The sequence below is a fragment of the Lotus japonicus genome, chromosome 5 (assembly GCF_012489685.1).
Source record: "Lotus japonicus ecotype B-129 chromosome 5, LjGifu_v1.2".
Taxonomy (NCBI): Eukaryota; Viridiplantae; Streptophyta; class Magnoliopsida; order Fabales; family Fabaceae; genus Lotus; species Lotus japonicus.
The window spans coordinates 59,727,971-59,751,468 of record NC_080045.1 but is presented as its reverse complement, the minus strand read 5'-3'; the positions used below and the strand labels follow the sequence as shown (position 1 = coordinate 59,751,468).

Genomic DNA, 23,498 nt, shown 5'->3' with positions numbered 1-23,498 from the left:
CCCAATTTCATATCAATTGCTTCTTCTTCTTCAACAAATGCACAATCTTCATCTTCAACAATATTTTCATTGATGCCACCATTCTCTCCCCATGCGACCAAACCCCATCACGACCCTGAAGAAGATCGAGGAAGATCAAAGCCAAGCAGCGAGAGCAAGAGCGAGGGAGAAAGGGATGAAGAAGATCGAGTGAGAGCAAGAGTGAGCGAGAGAAAGAGCAAGAGTTCTGCAATTTTTGGGTCAAACCTTGGGTTTGGTTCTGATCTTCTTCTCCCTTCCCACTCTATCTTCTCTCTTTCTCCTGTTTTGGTCAATTGGTTCACTGGGTGTGGGTGAGGGCTTATGGATTGTCGGGTTTGCTGAGTGTGGGTGGGTGGCTCTGGATCTGGGTTCACAGATCGAAGCGATGGGGTTCGGGATTGGGGTGGTTCTGGTTGGATTGGGGTATTGATTTGCTGTGTTAATTTGGAAGAGAAAATGGTTTCAGCCGAAACTTGAATCATATGCATTCAGTGGAAAACCAGATAACTGGAACTCATCCCCGTCTCGACTGGGTAGGAGGATTAGCCGTCAGCAGCGAGACATTCGAACTGGCAATCTATCTTTGGACTGAGTATAGATAATGTTTTTGGAATAGAAGTTGAAATCTCCTTCATCTTAATGGTATATTAGAAGAGTGATTTAGACCCAAGAAAGCAGATAATGCATTCTTGAGTGCTGAGGCCATTGAAAGCCAAGAGCAGGGACATCTCAACATGAAGAAAAGGTCATACCAGGGGTTGAAACTAAGATGACACATATGACAGATCTCAGTTTTTGTAATTACTTGCAGCTATGTGGCCTTTGCAACGCGGATTATATAAATTTATGATGATAGAGATGCAGATATAAATGTATTTTGAAGCCATAACTTTCTTGATGTAAACTAAAAATAATCAAATTATAAAAAATCAGATGATTTTGATAATCTTCAAAAAGAATTGGAAGAGAAAAATTATATTCTGGAAAAGCTTCATGATGAAGATGAAGGAGTAGGAGATGGTGGTTTCAAAGCTTCAGGAGATGGTGGTTTCAAAGCTTCATGATTTGGAAAACAAAAAAATAATTCTGGAAATGATGATGTGATGAATGCTGAAAAAAATGATGATAATGAGTTCTGGACAAAGATTATGATATGAATTCTGGAAAAAGTTTCAAAGTGGAATTAAGTCTTTTATTTTTGATTAATTAAATTTAATTATTATGTATTTTTAATTAGAAAATGAATTTTTTTATTAATTAAAGGGTGCCTCGTCAGCATTTCCGTTTGGTCAACTAACGGAAGTGGACGGAAGGGTCCAAAGTTAACGTTTCTGTAACGTTAGGGGCCATGACCGCACATTTTAAACACGGGGGGTGTCAATCGCACATTTTGAAAACATCAGGGGCTCAAGTGGAATTAAGCCTTTTTTTTATTACCCTAATTAGCATTTTTTGGGCCGGTGTCCAAATTATGGTCTCGTTTCTTTAAAAAGAGAATCACAGTGAAAGAAAATATGTTTTACTTTTTTAAACAATAACCAGATGTTAAAATACAAATTTATTGAAATGACTAAAATACCCAAATGCCCCAACCACAGCCTCACTGTCTCTAGGGAATTGAGTTTGGTGCCTCACCCCTTAGGCTTTGCACCCCACTTTATTAAATACGGAATTTAAAGTTCCGTATCAATACGGAAAATAAAATTCCGTATCTGTTTTAGTATATAATGAGTGGTTGAAAATGTGACACGCATGCTTAAATACAGTACGGAATTTTAAGTTCCGTATTCAATAGGGAGAATACGGAATTTTAAATTCCGTATTTGATAAAGTGGGGTGCCAAGCCCCATAGGTGGGGTGCCAAACCCAACTCCCCTCCCCTGTCTCTACCAGGCTCTGCAACACGACCACATCATCATCATGCCTGGTGCTGCAACAACCAAACCCAAATGAAAATACATCATCACCCTAACAGATTAGAGAGTTGGGGTGAAGCTTTGATCTCAGACCTACAATTTGCGTCATTGGCACAGCTGTAATGTCTTTTTTTGTAGCTGAAAGAAAAATCCCTGCTCCATCAGAAGCAACCCTCACAAAATTAGAGCACCGCAAGGGTAATTCTTTATTTCCTTTATCTTTTCATTACTTTCAATATGCATTTGTGTTATGCAGAATTATTTAAAGCTATTGATTGTTCCAAGTTTTCCTTTTCACTATTTATTGCAAAAAAAATATTGTGCTGGTATCTGAGTTTCTTTTGTGCGTTAAGTCTAAAACACTTTAACTCATGTTTTCATAACCTTTTCAAATAGGCATTGCATTGCTTTATGCAGATTAAGTGGGAATGCCTTCACTATTGCACTCATTAAATGAGTTATTGAAGCAACTTCTTAATACAGATAGTTTAAAATACCTAAACTGATGAGATGTCACTTATTGGTTGACTTTGGAAGGGGTAAGGGGTGGTTCTAATTTCATTCACTATGTTTCTGCCCTATGTTTGTTTATTATGTGTTGGTCTCAGGTTTTCTGGTGTGTCGCATAGCAATAAAACGATCATGTCATTCCACTCACAAGTGACAGCGATTTTCATGTTACTTTAGTTATTTAAATCCTGAATAACAACTACCTTATGCCAGTCCCTTTAAATTTTTAGAAATCAAAGTTGAGATCTAAATTAGAGGAAAGAAGAAATGATTGAGAACAACTGTGTACAATCTCTAGATTATAACAACAATTTGATAAATAGAACTTAAAACAGTCACATAGTTTGTTTGATTAATTTCTTTTTGTGGTGTCATGTTTCAATAAATACAAAACTAGGATTAATAGATTAATTAGATAGTGTTTTTGTGACATGTTAGTCATTTCTATTCAAAAGTATATGTTTTAACTCTAAACTACGTTTTAGATTATGTTTTTGTCTACCTCTTTCATTAGAAACTTAGTGCAGTCCAAATGTGGTTTTAAAGATCATGCATGAGCCTGAACCCTTAAGTACCAATAAGGTGGGCAGGGGGGAATTGCACAATAAGTTTATATCATGAGTTTTAAGAGCATAATTGAATTTAATTATTAAAGCTTTTGTTTCCCATTTCTGAGATTGTTTGTTTATTTTTCCCTTCAGGTATGGGGCTTCAAAGGTCCACAAGTGCCTCAGCATGATGCATCCCTGCCATAATATTAAGTGTTTGAATTTAAACTTGATGATTTGGTGAATCTTGACTTGATGGTTTGGCTCCCTAACTTACATGACTACAATTTTGTGGTAGCATGGTCTATGTGTTGTCTTTTGATAAGTCACCTTTAGATTTCTGGGTTTCTTATAGTCTGTTGACAAATATTTAGAATAGCTACCCGAGTGTAGAACAATAGTTTGTTTTTATAACTGATATTGATCATTTAATCACGACATTATATATTTATATTCCACTATTCTCTTTATTTGAGCATCATAAGTCAAGACTTGACAACACAACAAATGAACCTCTATTTACAAATGTCAGTAGAGATTTTATGGACACTCTTTACTTTACACAGGTGAGCTATCTTGCAATGTTTCATCGTTCGCTAAATTTAACTTAACTGTCGTTCCTTTTCTTTTCTTTTTTGTTTCAACTGATTCGTTGGTTGTGAAGTCATATTGGAGTTATTGGATGAGGAGAGTTTGAGGAAAGATACAGCTCTTCATTCTCTTGAATGGTCCTCAGATCATATAGCTCTCTTAGCAGAGTTTTGTTGCAAGAGTATATTTCGGCCTTGACCCATTAGTTTTATTAGGTATCAGCATTGCCCCAATGTCCTTTTTCCAATATATATCTTCTTATTCTTATTTTATACCTTATTGGCATTAGTTTATTGAAAGTTTGGCTTCGTATTTAGAAGTTCATTATTGAGATATGAGAGGTTAGTAACTCTAGGCACATGCAAAAAAAAGTCAATTGATAATCTGCACAAGGTTATTATTGAGAGGTAGGTGTGGAACTAACATGTTTTGGACTACAAAACATCTTATCAAAGGGAGCATATAAGCCATAGTAAAAAGTAATTGGGAAAATGTTGCATGTAACCTACTATAAATATGTTTTTGTTGGGTTGGTTTCCTACTGTCTAAAGTGTGAGTAGTTCTGATAACTGGGGGTGGTTTTCTTTGTTTTGAATTTGTTGAATCAGTTGTGTTGAATTATAGAAATGGTTGAGATGTCTGGACTTCTTGATTTATTATAGCTGTAATAACCAAAGTTATTTGTCTTAAAGATTATCTTATTCTTCTTAGGTCCAAGCGTATGTTATTTCACCACAAGAAGAGCTAAGGTTTGCAAGGGTTAGTAAAAAGCTACTTAGAGTAGTTGGAAGAAAATGGAAGAAGAAGAAGAAGAATGATTTACAAACTATATGGAGAGTCAGTGCATTTCACTGAGCAGCCAAATAGCCAATACAAGTTTCTCATTATTCACTACAACAAAAATTACATTTAGCGACAATCTTGTAGTGACAAAAGTTTCACCGGAAAGTCTCTGTTTCCCTCTTCCTCGCCCTTACTTTCATACGTTGAGGTTCAGAAGAAGCAGATGGCGAAGCCAATTGGAACAGAGCCAATTCGCATACTTAGCTCTCCATTCTCGTTCAGTTGCTTGATTCGCGTTCTAGGTTCTCGTTCACTCGTGCTCACTCTCTGGATCTTTGTTTGCTCCAGATCTTTCAAGATCTCCAATGGTAAGTTTCCATTTCTACACTTTCTTTTTCTCTTTGATCTATAATCTATAATTTACCTTTCAAATTGCATTCTGTTTGAATAAGGTTGCAGTCACTGTTTCATCGATTTGAATTTTCTGCACAGTTTGGTGTATTTGCGATTTTAAGGATTTTTGTTTTGGTTAATTTGAGCTTGAAATCTGAATAGGAACATGATGCTTATGAGAGGATGCAGCAAGTGATGGATTATGTGAAGAAGGGAGTTCTAAACCACATGAAGTGAAGCTTATGGAGCAAGTCTTTTCCTTACTAGGTTTTCCCAAGGGGGTTTTATCCTAGTAAGGTTTTAACGAGGCTTATTTTGTTAAGTCTTTTTTCAAAGAGGTATTAGGTGGGGTAGTCTCGGCATTAGTAGGATCTTTGTGTTGCTCTTGTTTTTGCTTTTTCGCTATCTTTTCTCCTCTCTTTTTGTATTGGGTTGAAGTACCCCTTGTACTTCTATTCAATATATTTCTAACTGCTTATCAAAAAAAAAAATGGAGCAAGTCTTTTCAATTTTCATTGATGATTATTCCTATTCTTCTGATTCCCTACCTTCAACTTCTCTCAGATGGAACCCTTCTTTCTGTGGATTTCTTGCAATTGGGGGGGTGCTTTCTATGCTAGTATGTTTACCATTTAGGTTAAAATTGCTCCTGTATATTTATAGTTGTTTCATAGTTTCAGTTTCTTGAATTTTTGTCTCTTGCCATGATTATGTTCTTTTGCATGTTATACTTAGACAGTTGGGTCAACTTAGCAATAAACAATTCTTGATTGATGAATTTGAAATTGAATGTCACCAGCAACTACAAAAGTTATACACTTCTACAAAGACGACTAAGGTCTATTAGTGTAATCAGTCCATTGCATTTATTATCTGGTGATTGACATTTAATAAGTTGAGAGAGTTTTTTGTTTGCTCAAGTTTAACCATGGTGATGTTTATAGCATTTTCAGCGGCATTTTGTTCACGGTATGGAAGTATCGTTGCTGTTAGTTCTTAGCAGATGAAGATATGTGACTTTGCTTTTTGACTTTTTCCTATGCTATTAATTTGGTTTGTGCCTCAGGGCTGATAATTGATGTTTTATGTTTATGTACTTCAGTAAGAAAGATGGCTAAGGACTTCTATAAATATGCAACTGAGCATCAAGACAGTACTTACCCCCTTGCAAAGGCTGTATGTGCTGGATTTAAGTAAAGTGTTGAACCTCCAGTTTATTTAAGTGGAGGTATGTGTGCTTCATACTCAATTAAATGAACTACACTTTTGATACAGTCTTTGAGTTCTAAAAATCTTTTTTAAGAGTGGTATACTGAACTTTACATACTGACTTTAACAGATATTAAGACTAACGAGTTTCATGAAAGATACTGAACTTTACATACTGACTTTAACAGATATTAAGACTAACGAGTTTCATGAAAGAAATGGAGGCTGTTGGCAAGATAAAAATGCTAATGTAACCGCTTTCCTACCACTAATTGTTCTCCTAATTATAACTGCTATGTGGTTGGCTGCAAGTAAAACCTTTAACTTTGGCAGGATACTTTTAGGGGGAAAATTTGTGGTTGGCTGCAAGTTTGTGAGGGCCCTGTTATACTACATCATATATTTTCTAGTCACTCTTCTAAGTTCTAACTACATACTCTTGTTATGTAGGTCCTTAATGATAAAGGCTATGATGAGGCCACTGCATACTTGTGGTCTTGTAGGGTGATTCTCTTGTATTGGTTGCAGGTTAGTTGTCTAAACTTATGGACCTATATAAAAAAGTAAGCTCGGTTTGAACTTTGTTTTACAATTCTATAATTTTCTTATTTTTCATTTTATTACTTTCATTTCCTGATCCACATATCTAAGTTGTTGAATGTACTTGCCCCATGGATTTCTTTCAGCTTTTTATCATGTAAAATTACATGTCTGTTCACTCTGTTGTAAAAGCAAAAGGGTAATTTTACTTATAACACAAGTTGTAACCTTCTACACTGCCTTTGTGGATTCCACAACAAAATGAGAAAATATTCCTTTCTTTGATTCTTACTCCATTACCTAAATCTGAAGTATGCACAGTATTTATGGAGAATTAATTTTAGATAAAATATGTTAAGTTAATTGAAAGCTTTTTTATATGAGATAATATTTTTTTATTTGTTTCATAAGTGCTTTATTTTGTGATATTGTTTTGCTAGAGAAGTGGAGTAATTTGCAGTGGACACTTAATGCAGTTCCGTTGGTTAAAGCATTGCAGCTCATCCTATCCTTTCTCTAATGGGATGTTTTCAGTATCATATTTATTGTAAAATGATTGTTGTTAATTCCGTTTCCATATGTTATAAACTTATAATGACATGATCATGATGGATATTAATTGTGAGTATGACATCTTCATGGACTGACATTATGATGCATACTACCTATTTAAGAGTTAAACCTTCCGCAATTTGGGGTGAAATTAAAATGATAAGGTGTCTTATTGATGGTGATATAGCTAACTAAAAACTATTTTAAATTGTAAAACTGTGATGCTTTACAGTTGTTTGGCATTAATGTTTCCTAGCTTGTTTGGTGTTTTTAAATGATGAAGTTTAAAATCTGATTTGTAGAGTAGTTTTAGTGTTTCTACTTCCATGATTTTCTTCTACTCTAGTTCTGAAACTATACAAAGTAATGAACTGAGTGGTAAGAGCATTAGTGCTTTAGTAGGTTTAATGCAAGTAGGTATTTGAGTTGCAAGTTTTATTTTTTGGCAGCTATGAAACCAATTTCTGGCGGTTTAAAACGGCCACAATTTGTTTTACAAAGCCAATGCAAATGATGAAATTTAGCGGCAATAGTAAACGCCGCTAAATATGGCCGCTAAATGATGACGGCTTTTGCCGGCCGTTTTTTGCATCTTTACCGCGCCCGGTATAAGCGCCGGCAAAGCCTTTGCCGACCACCGATGCACCGGCGAAGTAGTTTTGCCGGTAAAAGCCATTGCGGCCATTTTTATTGTCGCTAAAGGAAATAATTATTGCCGGCAAAAAGCCTTTCTTCTGTAGTGATTAGTTGTACTCTTGTGCAAAAAATTTCCATTCAGTTGTTTGACATGTAATTTATAGATATATCTGGTTGTGGACAAATTTTAAACATTGATAAAGTGTTACTTCTGTTTTTAATAGAGAAAATGAGATGAGATCATTTAGGTGGAGAAAGGATTAGTTGTCAACATTGCATTTACATTTAACTCATCCTTTTGGATCTAGAAAGTGTTACTGAAAACAGATGAGTATGATTTTCACCTAACTAATAAATAAAGCCATAAAGCCATAGAGTACGAAATCACCACGGCTGGTGGGGCTTAGAGTTTCCTTGTTTGCTTTTTATTTTCTTGCGTGATCAGTAGCTGTAGTTTGTCAATTAGTTTTTTTCTAACTGTACTTTGTTCTCACTTGGGAGGGAGTGTTCCCAAGGCTTTATCTATTAATATATAACTTTTCTTCTTTCAAAAAAAAAAATAAAGCCATAAAATTAAAAGTTGCAAGGATGATAGTACCGATGTTGTAAAAGTAGGATAGTGACCTAGTGATAAAATTGGAAAATTGGCATAAAAATAAGTTAATCTCATCCCGGTCCAACTCGCTCATCTTTTTCTTCATTTTGAAAAAAATATATACATATAGTGATGGCCCCGCCCCGCACTAATTATGCTCTTTTCTTTTCCCTCTACTAAATGTAGGTGGTGGTGACTGGTGAGCACTCTCCCACCAAAATTTGAACTCTCTCTCATTTTAAGCACGTCCTTCCAAACAATGCATGAGTTAGCACAGAACTCAACTCTTTCCCCTTTACTGCAACATGCAATGTGGTTCACTAACGTTGCCATCATAAAACGTTCATTTTGGGAAACACAGTCTGTTCTTTCTTTAGTGCATTTTCATAGTTAAAACTAACATGGTTCATATAATCCAGGTCGAATGAACTCTATACAGTTTGAGCAATATTACTCTATCCAGGTCGAATGCTCTTCTCTACCTAATAGATATGGATATTGCTAGTTAAAATGTAAATATAGTTGTTGAGTTTAGTTTTGCTTAACCATAGGTTAGTTAAGAGTTGGTTAGGCTTTGGGTTAACTAACTAAATAGGTTGGTTAACTCAACTTGAGTTCTCCTTCACTGTATATAGCTGAGAGCAAAGCTTGTAGATTCTCATTGAATCAGTTGGTATCATTTCATTCAATACAATCAAGTTTTCAGTTTCGTTTACTCTCAACTGTTTCTTTCTTCTTCTTCCTTCCTTCCTTCCGCTTTCAAGATTTGTTACTACCAGTGGCGGACCTTGTCTTTTTATCAAATGGATACATAAGCAAGTGAAATTAACTTTGGGTTTTAAATGAGCTACCACTTCTCTACGACTCTCCCTTACTCAGCCACTCTATAAACCGACCACTCCACCACCAACATCTAACACAGCACAAAACTCAAACGCAAACACAACAGCCTCGCCCTCAAACCTTCCTCTACCTCAAACCTTCCTCTCTCGACATGGAAGCACCACAACCTCCACCGGCGCCAACTCAGCCAAGCCCTCCCCGCAAGATGGCCGCCGTTGCCTCCATTGCTGCGGGGGTCCAATTTGGCTGGGCCTTGCAGCTCTCCCTCCTCACTCCCTATGTCCAGCTACTGGGCATCCCTCACAAATGGGCCGCTTACATCTGGCTCTGCGGCCCGATCTCTGGCCTCCTGGTGCAGCCCATTGTCGGTTATCACAGTGACCGCAGCACTTCACGCTTTGGCCGCCGCCGGCCATTCATCACCGCCGGAGCACTCGCCATCGTCATCGCTGCCTTCCTCATCGGCTACTCTGCCGACATCGGCCACGCCTTGGGCGACCCCCTCACCGGAACCCGTCCCCGTGCCATAGCCGTTTTCGTGGTCGGATTCTGGATATTCGACGTAGCGAATAACGTACTCCAAGGTCCTCTCCGGGCCTTCCTCAGCGACCTCGCCGCCGGCGACCAGCGCAAAACACGAACGGCAAACTCCCTCTTTTCGTTCTTTATGGCAATTGGCAATGTCGGCGGCGTACGCCGGGACCAACGGCCACCTCTACCGCCAGTTTCTCCCATTCACGAAAACAGTCGCCTGTGACGAATCATGCGCGAATCTTAAATGTTGCTTCATCATTTCGGTTACGCTTCTGTTGACTCTTGCCACCGCCGCCATGTTATACGTGAAGGAGGAAGCGCAAACGCAAACGGTAGCTGGTGATGATGGTGGGATGCGTTGCTTTGGCGGGTTGTTCAGTGCGTTTCTCACACTGAACAAACCGATGTGGATTCTGCTGTTGGTGACTTCTTTGAATTGGCTGGCATGGTTCCCATTTTTCCAATTCGACACCGATTTTGTGGGGAGAGAGGTGTTCGGTGGAGAAAAAGTTGACCAGAAATTTTTTTACAAGGGGGTGCAATGGGGAACATTGGGTCTGATGCTTAACTCTGTGGTTCTCGGTGCGACATCCTTGGGGATGGAACGGCTGTCTCGGGGAGTTGGCGGAGTGAAGAGGTTGTGGGGGATCGCGAACTTACTGCTTGCAGTGGGTTTGGGAATGACGGTTTTGGTGGCGAAGCTGGCGAAGGAGTCGCGTCATTACGGCGTCGGTGGCCAGCTGCTCCAGCCGGACGGTGGCATCAAAGCCGGGACGCTAATTCTCTTTACCATCCTCGGCATCCCACTGGCGGTAAACAATTTATTGCACTTTCAAATATATTTCGGGCAGTCTTTGTTAATTCATTTTTTTTTATAGGCAATGTGTCTTTGTTAGTTCATGAAATATAAAAAAGATAAACTAAAATGTTTCAAAAGTAAATTTATTGGTAGAAATTAAAATTCCTTAATAATAAATATATTTTTTGAAACAAAGTATAAATATATTAAGTTATTTTGATATCTCGTGCTGTTTGGTGCTGTCATTTTGCTCCCTTTAGTTTGAATAATTACCACGGGGTATGATATATGTTCTCTGCCCTGTGTTAAAAATTTTCTGTCTTGGTTGTAGTTTGTTTTTTTATCTTATTTAGTATGGCATCAGTAGATGACTGTTGTTTTTCCTTTCTATGTAAGTTCTGTTTTGAATTTTGATAGAGGGGGGCTTTGTATCCTCTTGCTTTTATCTGTTCATGGATATAGTAAATTTAGAAATTTAGAAATATAGTACTGAAAAATTAACACCTTTTTTTTTTTGGTTTGTATGTTAAGGTTACTTTCAGTATACCGTTTGCTCTAGCATCTATATTCTCCAGCACCACTGGGGCAGGCCAAGGTATAATGCATAACCTCATTTTTTTTTCAAATATTTCAGGGTCATCTTAAACAATTAATAATGCATAACCTCATATTTTTTGTTCAAATGTTTTAGGGTTATCTCTAGGAGTTCTAAATATTTCCATTGCCACAGGTTAGAATTAACTTCACTTCATTATAAATTTTCCAAGTAATAATTAACTTCATTAGTGTGGATTATTATTAGCTAATTATGACTATATGTGCATAGATGGTGGTGTCTGATCTTGTCATTGGAAATTGGAATGAGCAGTTTGGAGGTGGCAATTTGCCGGCTTTTGTGGCAGGTGCTGTGGCGGCTGCAGCCAGTGGGATTTTATCATTGGTCCTACTGCCATCTCCACCGCCAGATTCGGTCAACGCTGCCGCCGGAGGAGGACATTAAGCGGGGGGGCGGGGGGGGAGCTTTTATTAGTGGCTGTTGTTTTAGATATACTTGCAACTCTGTAGATGAAAGATATTCTTCCTTATCTTGTCTTTTCTTAAGTTCATCTTAAACTAGTTTTGCATCCATTTGTTTCGCAACCCAAGGAATCGGATTCACATATTTTCTTTCTAGAAGACAACCAATAATTGTACTAGATATTTGCGCGCATTTTCCTGCAACTATACATTATAATTAACCTCATTTATAAAAACTACTGTGAAGAAAAATAAGGATATACTGATATAGTTTTATCTTAATTATGATAAATAATAGGTAAGTTTTTACTGGTATATCTATGAAAGACCATGAACTTACAAGTACTTTCTTTTATAAATATTAGAACTCAAATTATCAGTGATAAGTATGTGCATGCATGCATGATTTCTTTATTTTTGAATGTATTCGAGAGGTGCTCCCACCTAATTTGACAATAGTTCTTTGAAAACTTAAAAAGCATTAAATCAAAAGTTTTTAACATTAGTTAAAATAAATGAATTTCAATAGACACATGCATATCAAACTTAATTCTATAAAAAAAGTAAAACATGACTTAGCTACTTTCATTTTGCTTTTCCCCCACCAATTAACCTTGTTTAATATTTAGTTATTTCCTAATCATATCCTTTAATATATATACAATAGTACAATATTACTTCTTTTCTTTCAACCAGCGATTTTGTACACATGCTTAATGAATCTTAAGCATCTAGCACACTTGATGAAGGATTTTCATTGGGGACCCTCGCCACGTAAAGTATGAGTAGACTCAAAACCCTACGAAGTGGGCCATTGTAATCATAATCAAATCCAAGCCTACAGTTGTGAACTTTCTATTCCTTTTTTTTTAAGAGATTTTGTTTTTGGTCCTACCAAGTTTTGATGGTCATGTGCATGAGAATGGGCTATTAATTACGATTTCTGAAAACTTCCTAGCTAGTGGAAATATGACTAGAGGTCTTAGTTGGCTTAGTTACACTGTCACTTCTTTGTCTGCAAATTTCTTCTAGATTGAAATTGTATTTTTGAAACTACATGTAACACAATAAGTGCTCTCATCAATTTTCTCTACAATGATAAATTAAGCAACTCAGTTGATTCAGTACTTTGTTCCATAATAAATAGTTGAAAAGTGATTGGGAGAATTAAAACAGATGGAATCTCCTACAAAAAGAAGCTGCAGTAAATCAAATTAATTACCAGACCCTAACATGTAATCAAAGTTATGCATAGCTTCTTTTCTTAATGATACATATCTGTTACCAAGCAACCACAATATGACTAGCATGATAACAGGACTATGAAGATCATTTTACATACGAGGCGAAGCTGAAGATGTATTTACCACAGTCCTAGAAAATATGACCCAGAAGTTGGATAAGCAAAGTTATGAACAATCTCAGACAAACATTCTCTTATTAGAAAAGGGGCAATAGAAGTTCTTCTTCACATTCATAAAACAGGATTGATTTCTCACTTGATGAGATGTTTAGCAAACCAGTCCAGCAAGTCCTGATGGGCTTCCTCAGCAACCTTCACAGCTTCTGTATCTTCGATGTTGTATCTCACACTCCAACCATGTGAGACTTTAGGAAATATTTTAACATAACTATCATCCTGCTAAAAATAAAAATAACAATTAAGAAGCCATATTAATCATTCTCAATAAGAATCAGTTATGGGTCCAGCTTTAAGCTCCGAGTTAAAACACAAAAGAGTAAATATCTAGCCAAAGAATGTGGTGACGTGGACAAGAGGATGGTGATGATGAATGTTTTTCGGGTAAATGGTCACTTTGGTCCTCAAAAGTGTTAACCGACTTCACATTCATCCCTGAATGAATTTTATTCACCTCGCGGTCCCCCAAAGTGTCAAACATCCGTCACTTTAGTCCTTGACGTTAAAAAACACAAACAGACGTTAACGAAAGGTTGAGTTGGAACGTTGAGAAAGTTTGAAATGCTTCAATTTAGTCCTTGATCTGGATTTTTCCCCAAATCTTCATCTTTCTCAACCTGCAACCTTCATCACCTCAGATCCATCCTATATAGAAATCTTCATCTTCCTAATCAAAATCCATCCCACATCCACTCCTTTCTGGATCGATCTCCTTACCACCACCATGGCCACTCTCTCATCCCTCCCAGCAAGCTCGCAAAAGCCCAGAATCTAAATAATTTTAAACTCTAAAAAACCTAATTAAACTATCCAAACCAGAAGGAATAAAAAGCCCTCATTAAAGTATCCAAACTGAAGTAAGAAAAGTTAAATAAGATGGCATGATTTCAGCATATTCTCCTGCAGCTTTATCACTTTATGCAATCCGTGATTAGAAAGAGTTTTGCACTGTTCTGCATGTCTTTCCACTTGATACCAGGAAATTAAGCTGCTAGCTATACAGTTCTCCCAATCTTCAAAAAATTACAGTTCCAGAGCTCCACCGGTTGGAACAATCCTTCTCATAATTAAAATTGATGGTTCGAGTGAATAGAGAAAAGTTAAATAAGATGAGATTGCTTCCAAATCTGGACATTATTGAGGGCTTTTGAGAAAGAAAAAAAATCTTGAAATGTGTTGTCCCAAAAACAAAATTCTTCTGACCAAAAACAAAATTCTACACTAATTGTAGTTGTTGTCCCAAAAAAACCTATACTAATTAAAATAAAAAATATAGAGAAATAAAAAATATAATAATTTACTGATGGGAAAAAACAAGAATTCTAAGCCAAACAAGGCTGAAACATATTTTGTACTCTACTTCTATATCTATTCCCCCCTCTAAATCAACTTTATTCAAAGGTGAAGAGTGGCTCGATGGGTTCTCCTCATAGGCCTAGAGGTAGGCCTAAGAAAGCTGTCCAAGAGGATTCGACATATGTCCCTCTGCCGACGGATTCACCTCGTAATTGGAGGAGCGTGGATCTCGCTGCTGCGCCACAGTCGTCTTGTCCCCTTTCCTTTCGGCTCGTATTTCACGCGTGTAACGAAGGCTTGGTTTATGGCAAAGTTCGTAGGCATGACTTTTCCGGGTAGTGATGAAGATGTCATTCGAGGGTTGACAGCAAAACTTAAATAAAATTTTCCTTCTATTTGTTAGGATCTTTGCACTTTTCTTTTCTCTTGGGTGTTTGTTTGATATTATTTGTTAAAACAAATTTGTATGATATTATTTGTTAATAAAAAATTTGGTAATTTGGTATGATATTATTTTTTAATAACAATATTATTTATAACTAATTTTGAAATTATTTAGATTATTTAATGGTATGATATTATTTGTTAATAACAATTTTGATAAAATTATTATGTTAAAAGCGGAATGATATTTTGAATCAAATATTATATACTTTTTCTATGGATCCCGCTAATATGGAGCCCGATTTTCGGGCTCCAACTTTGGAGACCTTTGTTTTACCGGTGATCACCTGTAATTTTAATTTTTTTTATCCCAAATTTATTAATTTACATTAAAACTTAATTAATAAACAAATTCCAATTTAATTAGATTAGATTGACCAGTCGAAACTAATCACTCTTTTACTTCGTCATGAACAACAATTGTGTTGCTCTATTTCCTTCCACACCATTCGTTAACCACCCTTAGTACAATTACACACCCACAATTCATCTTCCTCTTCCTTATCTATATAATCAACCCAATATTTTCCTCTAATCCCACACTCATCACAAAAAGCCTTCAAAGCTTGTAACTTTCTTCAATTTTGCAAAGCCAAGTTTTCAGGTTCGTAAACAAGAAGGAAGTGGAAAAAATCAGATTTACAATTTATTTCCATTTCAGTCTTTCTTAGAGCTAGTGAGGGCAAAGTGAAAATTATAAAAATAAGTATGAGCTGAAATGCATTCTGAAATTTCATGGTTTAAGATTCTTTCCTTGAAGTGCATTAAAGTGATGAGCAATTGAGAGCTGAAGAAGGAAGAAAAGATAATAATTTTTGTAATAATAATATGAAACCATTCTTCTCTCCTTTACCCAATAGCTTAAGCTTTTGAGACACCTGGTTGATTGACATATATAATCATAAAAACATAGGAATTATTTGCTCTCATTTAATATTTTATGGTTAGTTTCGTGATATATCTTTCTAGAAATCTTTAAATTATATAGACAATTTGAAGCTCAGCAAAAGTGATGGATATATATTCTCAAGCATAATATCAAATTTTTATATTTTTCGTGCTGATTAAGATATAATTTTTTTTAGAAAGCTAAAAGTATATTAGCAAAAGGCTTGAGAGCAAAACTCTCAGGCAGAGATTACAGAATAAACGAGCTCGGCATCAACAAAAAGAAAACCAAAAACACCCATAAGCACCTCCAAGGACCACCGAGCCCGGCCAAAACCCAAAGGCAAAACACCCAAGACAACAAGAGAGAAAAAACCTAAAAAGACCTACAGAAAGCACCTAAAAAGAGACCCAACCAGAAAACTAAAACAAACTCCCCCAAAAGACTGGCCAAAAGCGAGCCACCTCAAAACAAACAACCCCTCTAAGGAACTCCATAAAGCCTAGGATGATGGGCAATGAGGTGCTCTGCAAAGCTTTGAATGACTTCCTCCTCAGAACCAATGGGGACGACTCCAACCTGTTTGGCAATTAAAAAATCTCTTCGAGCTCTCGTCAAAGCACAAACAGCACCACGGGCTTCGGGGAGGATCCGTTCACCACCTAATTTGTTGGTGGATGTAAAATTACAATATATTATAACAAAACTAAAATTTCTCAATTTAATTAAGTTTATGTGTATATTTTATATATTTTAGCTCATAGATACTTAAGATCTCTTTACTTTTTCTTAGAGAGAGATTTTATTGAAATTCACTAAACATTGAGAACACCCTCCTCAAGTAGGTTACATAAGTAAGATCTCATTACTTTTCACAACAACAATACACAGTCTTAAATGTCATCTCTGGATAGCCTCGCGAGTAGCCTTTGGAGTGGCAAAACTCGGTGCATGTTCCAGGCTAGAAATTAAAGCAATCGCTATCAGACACAGAATTCTCATAACTCATGACTAGTCCTGAAACAAGGATAAAGTTAATTAAAAAAATTGACAACAAGAGATTCAGCGTGTGTGTTTCTCTCGAGTATGAATTCATTACATTATAAATTTCCATTTATCTCATGAATAGTAAGGTGACTTCCACAACTAAAATTTATAAACATAAAAAATTCTTCAAAGTAATTTTTATTGAATCCTTGTTATCTAACAACACACATTTTTGTTTTTTAATCAATAGACAATTTCGTTAAAAGAGTATATCATATTCAACTTTTACTTCGTAATCTTTTTATAACAATGAAATAGTAACTCAAAAAATATTTTACCTGAAAACAAAATCAAAGAAAGGCATAAAACCAAGAGATGATGTGAATAAATGTGCGTAGCCATTTTGATTATCGCAAGATGGGGATGCTAATATGTCTTGCTCATGATATATAATGGATTATATATAAGATGACTTTTTATAGAGAAGGTGAAAATTAGATTTTTTTTTTTTTTGAAAAATCAAATGATATTATGATTAAAGAGGTCATAGACCAAATTACAGAGCACAAACAAAGTGCCAGTTACAGTACAGGAATGAGAGCTACTCTCTCCAACACCATTGAATTACGAATGAAAATACCACTTAAATTACCAATCTATCTATAATAATCCTGTTCCAGTGCATTACAGCCGAACCTTCCCCACCAGCTCCATATGCACGTTCAACATGCAACAAGCTCTATATGCGTCTCTTTTGAAATAGGATCATTTTCATGATATACCTTTTCCTTTGTCGTGACAATGGACCAGGAAACAGGAAGTGCTTTTCAAAAGTCATGAACATGCGGGGTACCAGGTAGAATTCTCCTGCCATTTTATGACATTTTGCTGGTAAACCTTATCAGCAGACATCTCACCCAACTGGTAACACATCCGTGCTCCTATCCTCAAGCAGTACCCATATGGGGGTAGTAGCTTCACATCCCATATTTGCTAGCAAATCAGCTTCTGAGTTGCCTTCTCTAACAATGTGTCTTATTTCCAAGCAATTGACTTCTGTCATCAATAAATCAATTTTGTTCAGAAAATTATATTTTTTTAATAAATAAAATATTATAATATATTATATTTTAATATATTATATTTTAATATATTATATTTTAATATATTATAATATATTATATTATAATATATTTTAATATATTATATTTTAATATATTATATTATAATATATTATATTATAATATATTATATAATATATTTATCACGTTAAATTATTATAGTAAAATATTAAACAGTAAGATAAGACTGGGTTATCATAGAAGCTTATTTGACATATTAATTACATATTTTACTAATATTATATTATTTTTTATAGTATATATTGTAATAGAAAAATGATAATTTTTAGATAAATATTATTTTTGGCAATAGTAATTATTAATTATAAATATATTTAATAAATTCATTACTTATTATTATTATTAATTACTTCTCAAATAAATTTTAGCCTCTTTATTTTAATTATTTGTTGACAATTTATTATATATAATAATCAATCAAGTGAGTACAATCACGTATAATAAATAATAATATCATAACTGAAAATTCAAGTTTGTACATAACTGATTTGACCTAATAAATATGTGAAATATAATATTTAAATAGTAAAAAGTATATAATATTTGGTCCAAAATATCATTTCACATTTAACATAATAATTTTACTAAAATTTTTATTAACAAATAATATCACACCATTGACTAATCTTAATAATTTCAAATTTTGTTATAAATAAGATTCTATAATTGATAGTCATTGATGACAAAGGACTATATGGTCTATTTCACTTTCGGTTTATTTTTTTGAGTCTTGTTTACTATATTTAGTATCCATTGAGTCTTTTTATGTTTTACCATCATCATTTTCATTTTAGTCATTTTTAGAGTCTTTATTTGCACTTTTAATCCTTATTTACAATTTATTTCCATTTTAGTCTTTCTTAAAGTTAGTGAGGGCAAAGTGGGAACTATGAAAATAAGCATGAGCTGTAATGCCTTATGAAATTTCATGGTTTAAGATTCTTTCCTTGAAGTGCATTAAAGTGAGCAATTGTTCTTTTTTTTTGAAACATAAAGGATATATATATATATATATATATATATATATATATATATATATATATATATATATATATATATATATATGAAGATCAAAATGAGAGTAGCACCTCTCAAGGGGAAAAAACCGCTACACGCCGCAAAGCGACAAAAGAAAAAAGAAAAATCAAAGACCCATTCCAAAAAGAACACCCTACCAACTAAAAACCCCTGCCAAAACTTCGCCAAAGAAAACCCTAACAGCCAAGAAAACACTAAAAAAACCTACACAGCCAGCACAAAAACAACCAGAAACACCAAAACCAAACCCTTCAAGAGGCAGGACCAAATAGAGCCTCACTAGGAATCTCTGTAAAGTCGCGGATGGTTAGCCACGAAGTGATTAGCGAGACCAAGGATTGCTTCCTCATCATAACCAATAGGGACAACTCCAAGTTGCTTGACAAAAAAGTAGTCCTTGCGAGCTCTTGTTAGTGCACCCTCGTAACCTCGGGTTTCAGGGAGAATCAAAGAAGTGCTTTGAACCAGCGAGACCTCAGTCCTTGGGATATTGGCGATCTCATCGCTCGGAACTCCATTTTGTACGTAGCTGCCTCCCTAGAACATGGGTCTTTCTAGGTCGACCTCTTCGCCGTCGTTCCGTCAAAACTTCCACCTCCGAGGCTACCGAACTCAAGCAATCACCAGACGCAGACCCAGCAAGGTCCGCAAGCAGTTCGGGAAACAAAACCTCAGTGGGGTTTCTTTTCACACCACCAGACATCGCAAACCCATCTCCACGGCAAGAGGAGGCTATCTCCGGGAATAGCAGCGGCGCTGGCCAAGCATGAGCAGGGGAAAAACGAGTCAGACTTGAAATCATCAAAGCCTCATCAGCGAAGAAGGCCCCTTCCGGTCGCTCCTTCAAGGCTCCTATCTCGTCGAACCGCATCGACCCAACCCGATTCAACGACCCTGTAGCAGCTGCCGCGTCCACACTCTGTTCACCACACCCCACTCTTGGAAACTTCGCAAGAGCAACAGAAAGAATCGACCCCCCCCCCCCAATAACACTCCGTTGAATAGATTGATTGCCATCGAGGCTACATCTAGAGATGAGTATCTCACAAATCCAAAATGAAAAGCCTTCCCAATCCTTTTCTGCTTTTCCTTGAACCCGATCTTCACCATCGGTCTCGTCGGCCACGTCTTGCTCGTCAGTCTCGGAAGATCATCGCGGTAGCCTCCGTCGCTGCCGGCATGCAGTTCGGGTGTGCCTTGCAATTCTCCCTTCTCACCCCGTACGTCCAATTACTAGGAATACCTCACAATCAGTCCTCCCTAAACTGGTAGAGTTTGTTGTGGTTGTACATAACCATGTTGAAGCATGACTCAGCTCTGTATTTATGTAAATATTTGGTAGTACATTTTGGGTGCTCAGAGTCAGAGGAATGGAGTGGTGAAGCAAGCATGCATGGAACTATGGAAGGTTAATCCTTTAATAATACATGTAGAAATCTATTTCATTTCTAAACATACAGTATTGGATTTCTATTTTGTTTCGAAGTTCTTAGTTATGGCAATTGATATGTGCCAACAATTTTGTCGCCAATTAATTATGCAAGCCCATCTTAATCAGGAGAATAACTCAAGCTAAAGAGGTAGTAGTGCAGAGGCAAACATTCTAACTTAGCCTGCATATATCCACATTTTCCAAATTCTTATTGCTATGAGTATCTACCGATTACCAATACTTAGATTTTTAATTTATTACCTTAAGTGTGAAGTTATTCATCAGAAGAATGTATATCAGTATATGTAATTAAAGAAGGTGAGGTTGGGTGTGGCCGTGAGGGTGAGGTTGCAGGTGGGTGAGGCTGTGAGAGTGAGATTGCAGGTGGGTGAGGTTGAGGGTGAGGCTACAGGTCTAAGAGATCAAAGAAGGAGAAGAAGCTCAAGACAAGGAACATGAATTCTGGAGTTGCATTTTTCTGGGCTAGAATGATGAAGATGATGAAGATGGACTAATGGAGTGGATGGTGAAGATAATGAAGGGTTTTTTTTTGTTACAGTTCAGTTTTTTTGGTAAGCAATGATGGGGAAGGTTTGGGAGGCTGTGGTGATTGTATAATTCGCTACTGGTATGATTGGTGCGTGCGAGTGTTTGGCAATGTTTTTGTTGTTGGCAACGTTGTGCTATTGAAGGCTGAAATGTTGGTTAGGTGATGGGTATTGCACGCTATTTGTAATTACAGAGAAGTTGCAGGGTTGGGATGTCATAAGCAGATTCTGGGTTTCGATTTCATGTTTGATTTTGCATCTTAAAATTTCTTGTTAATTGATTTAGGGATGTAATTTCTGGATGAAGACAACTTGTAATTTATGGAAATACAAGTTGAGCATGAATCCTTGTTAATTGATTTAAGGTTATATTTGTTAATTAGTTTTATTTTTGTTAATTAAATTAAAATTTCTAACTTCTAATTTTTTTTTTAGTTTTTTTATTCCACGTCACCTTATTAAATCTAGTCAGCGATCCAAATCATCACTTGCCGGAGCTCCGCCCTCCGGCGAGGATCCGCTCCAAATAAATTTTAAAAACGAAGAGTAAATGCAATAAATTTATTTTCCGGCGAGGGACATAGATCAGACGGTGAGACAAAGATAGTGACCAAATATGATACTTAATCCATATAAGAATGTAGATTTTTTATTTTTAAGATAAGGCCCATTTGTTGTTTGATCGTTACCAGCTTTGATGGTAGACCTGGCTTGGAATCCCTTCTTGGGCCTTTTGTCTTAACTCCAATACAGAATAATATGTTTGTTGAATACACATTCAAATAAATAATATGTTTGTTAAATATATTATATAATATAATATATTATAATATAATATATTAAAAATAATATATTTTAAAAATATATAAAAATATTTTATTTATTAAAAAATCTAATTTTCACCTTCTCTATAAAAAGTCATCTTATATATGATTCATTATATATCATGAGCAAGACATATTAGCCTCCCCATCTTGCGATAAAAAACAATAGAAGTTCAAATCCATCAAAATGGCTACGCACATTTATTCACATCATCTCTTGGTTTTATGCCTTTCTTTGATTTTGTTTTCAGGTAAAATATTTTTTGAGTTACTATTTCATTGTTATAAAAAAAATACGAAGTAAAAGTTGAATATGATATACTCTTTTAACGAAATTGTCTATTGATTAAAAAACAAAAATGTGTGTTGTTAGATAACAAGGATTCAATAAAAATTACTTTGAAGAATTTTTTATGTTTATAAATTTTAGTTGCGGAAGTCACCTTACTATTCATGAGATAAATGAAAATTTATAATGTAATGAATTCATACTCGAGAGAAACACACACGCTGAATCTCTTGTTGTCAATTTTTTTAATTAACTTTATCCTTGTTTCAGGACTAGTCATGAGTTATGAGAATTCTGCGTCTGATAGCGATTGCTTTAATTTCTGGCCCGGAACATGCAACGAGTTTTGCCTCTCCAAAGGCTACTCGCGAGGCTATCCAGAGATGACATTTAAGACTGTGTATTGTTGTTGTGAAAAGTAATGAGATCTTACTTATGTAACCTACTTGAGGAGGGTGTTCTCAATGTTTAGTGAATTTCAATAAAATCTCTCTCTCTAAGAAAAAGTAAAGAGATCTTAAGTATCTATGAGCTAAAATATATAAAATATACACATAAACTTAAATTGAGAAATTTTAGTTTTGTTATAATATATTGTAATTTTGCATCCACCAACAAATTAGGTGGTGAACGGATGCACTAATTATATCTTAATCAGCACGAAAAATATAAAAATTTGATATTATGCTTGGGAATATATATCCATCATTTTTGCTGAGCTTTAAATTGTCTATATAATTTAAAGATTTCTAGAAAGATATATCACCAAAACTAACCATAAAATATTAAATGAGAGCAAAGAATTAATATGTTTTTATGATTATATATGTCAATCAACCAGGTGTCTCAAAAGCTTAAGCTATTGGCTGAAGGAGAGAAGAATGGTTTCATATTATTATTACCAAAATTATTATATTTTCTTGTACGAGATTTAACGTTCAGCAACGTCAGTCATCAAATAAATTCGGTTAAACCTGTTTCCCGTCCCTGAACTTTAAGCGAGATTTGATTTCCACCCCTCACCGGAAAATCTTCCTAATGACGCCCTCAAACTCAATTGTTTGTACGAAAACCGTTCTTAGCGCAGATATACCTCCGGCAGCCGTGCACAACCGTCCTATGTGGCCATGCCACGTCATTTAAGGAAATGACGTGTCATTTAAATAAATACAAAAAAAAAATTAATTAAGCCCCCAGATTTTAAACTAATTAACCTAAAATAATATTTAACTAATTAACTCTAAAATCTAAGAGACTAATCGACATTTACCCCTAATCATTCACCCATCCTAAAACCCCATTTCATCTATTGGACATTTGCAATAATAACCACTATATCAACCCGTCTATTCCCCAACCCTCCAAGCACCTTCTCCAGCAGATCAAACAATTAGACTAACACCTATCACAAAAAATTGATAACATCGAGGGTACAAATGTAGACGAAAAAATAATAGCGGAGATTTTTGCACAAACTTGATACATCAGGGGCATGAAAATTGAAATGCTTTTAAGCAACAACAAAAAAGAATCGATTTTAAAATAAATAAAATATTTTCATATATTTTTTAAATTATATTATTTTCAATATATTATAATAAATTATAATATATTTTATTATAATAAAATAATATATTATATAAAAAATAATATATTATATCCATTAATTTATTATAGTAAAATAATCTATATATATATGTAA

General features: G+C 35.3%; 1 long non-coding RNA gene and 1 pseudogene across 13 annotated transcripts; both read left to right on the top strand.

The window, feature by feature from the left end:
* Positions 1-1,674: 1,674 nt before the first annotated feature.
* Positions 1,675-7,202, top strand: LOC130720561 (uncharacterized). 13 transcript variants are annotated; one of them, XR_009013167.1, is made up of 7 exons: positions 1,677-2,135; positions 3,149-4,737; positions 4,925-5,054; positions 5,707-5,731; positions 5,865-5,990; positions 6,422-6,499; positions 6,952-7,202. It is a non-coding gene; the product is annotated as an uncharacterized LOC130720561 (long non-coding RNA). The 13 variants fall into 13 exon arrangements; XR_009013165.1 differs by having other exon boundaries at positions 4,925-5,100; XR_009013166.1 differs by having other exon boundaries at positions 4,925-5,107.
* Positions 7,203-8,898: 1,696 nt separating this feature from the next.
* On the top strand, positions 8,899-11,672 carry LOC130716678 (sucrose transport protein SUC8-like; annotated as a pseudogene).
* The last annotated feature ends 11,826 nt before the right edge of the window (positions 11,673-23,498 follow it).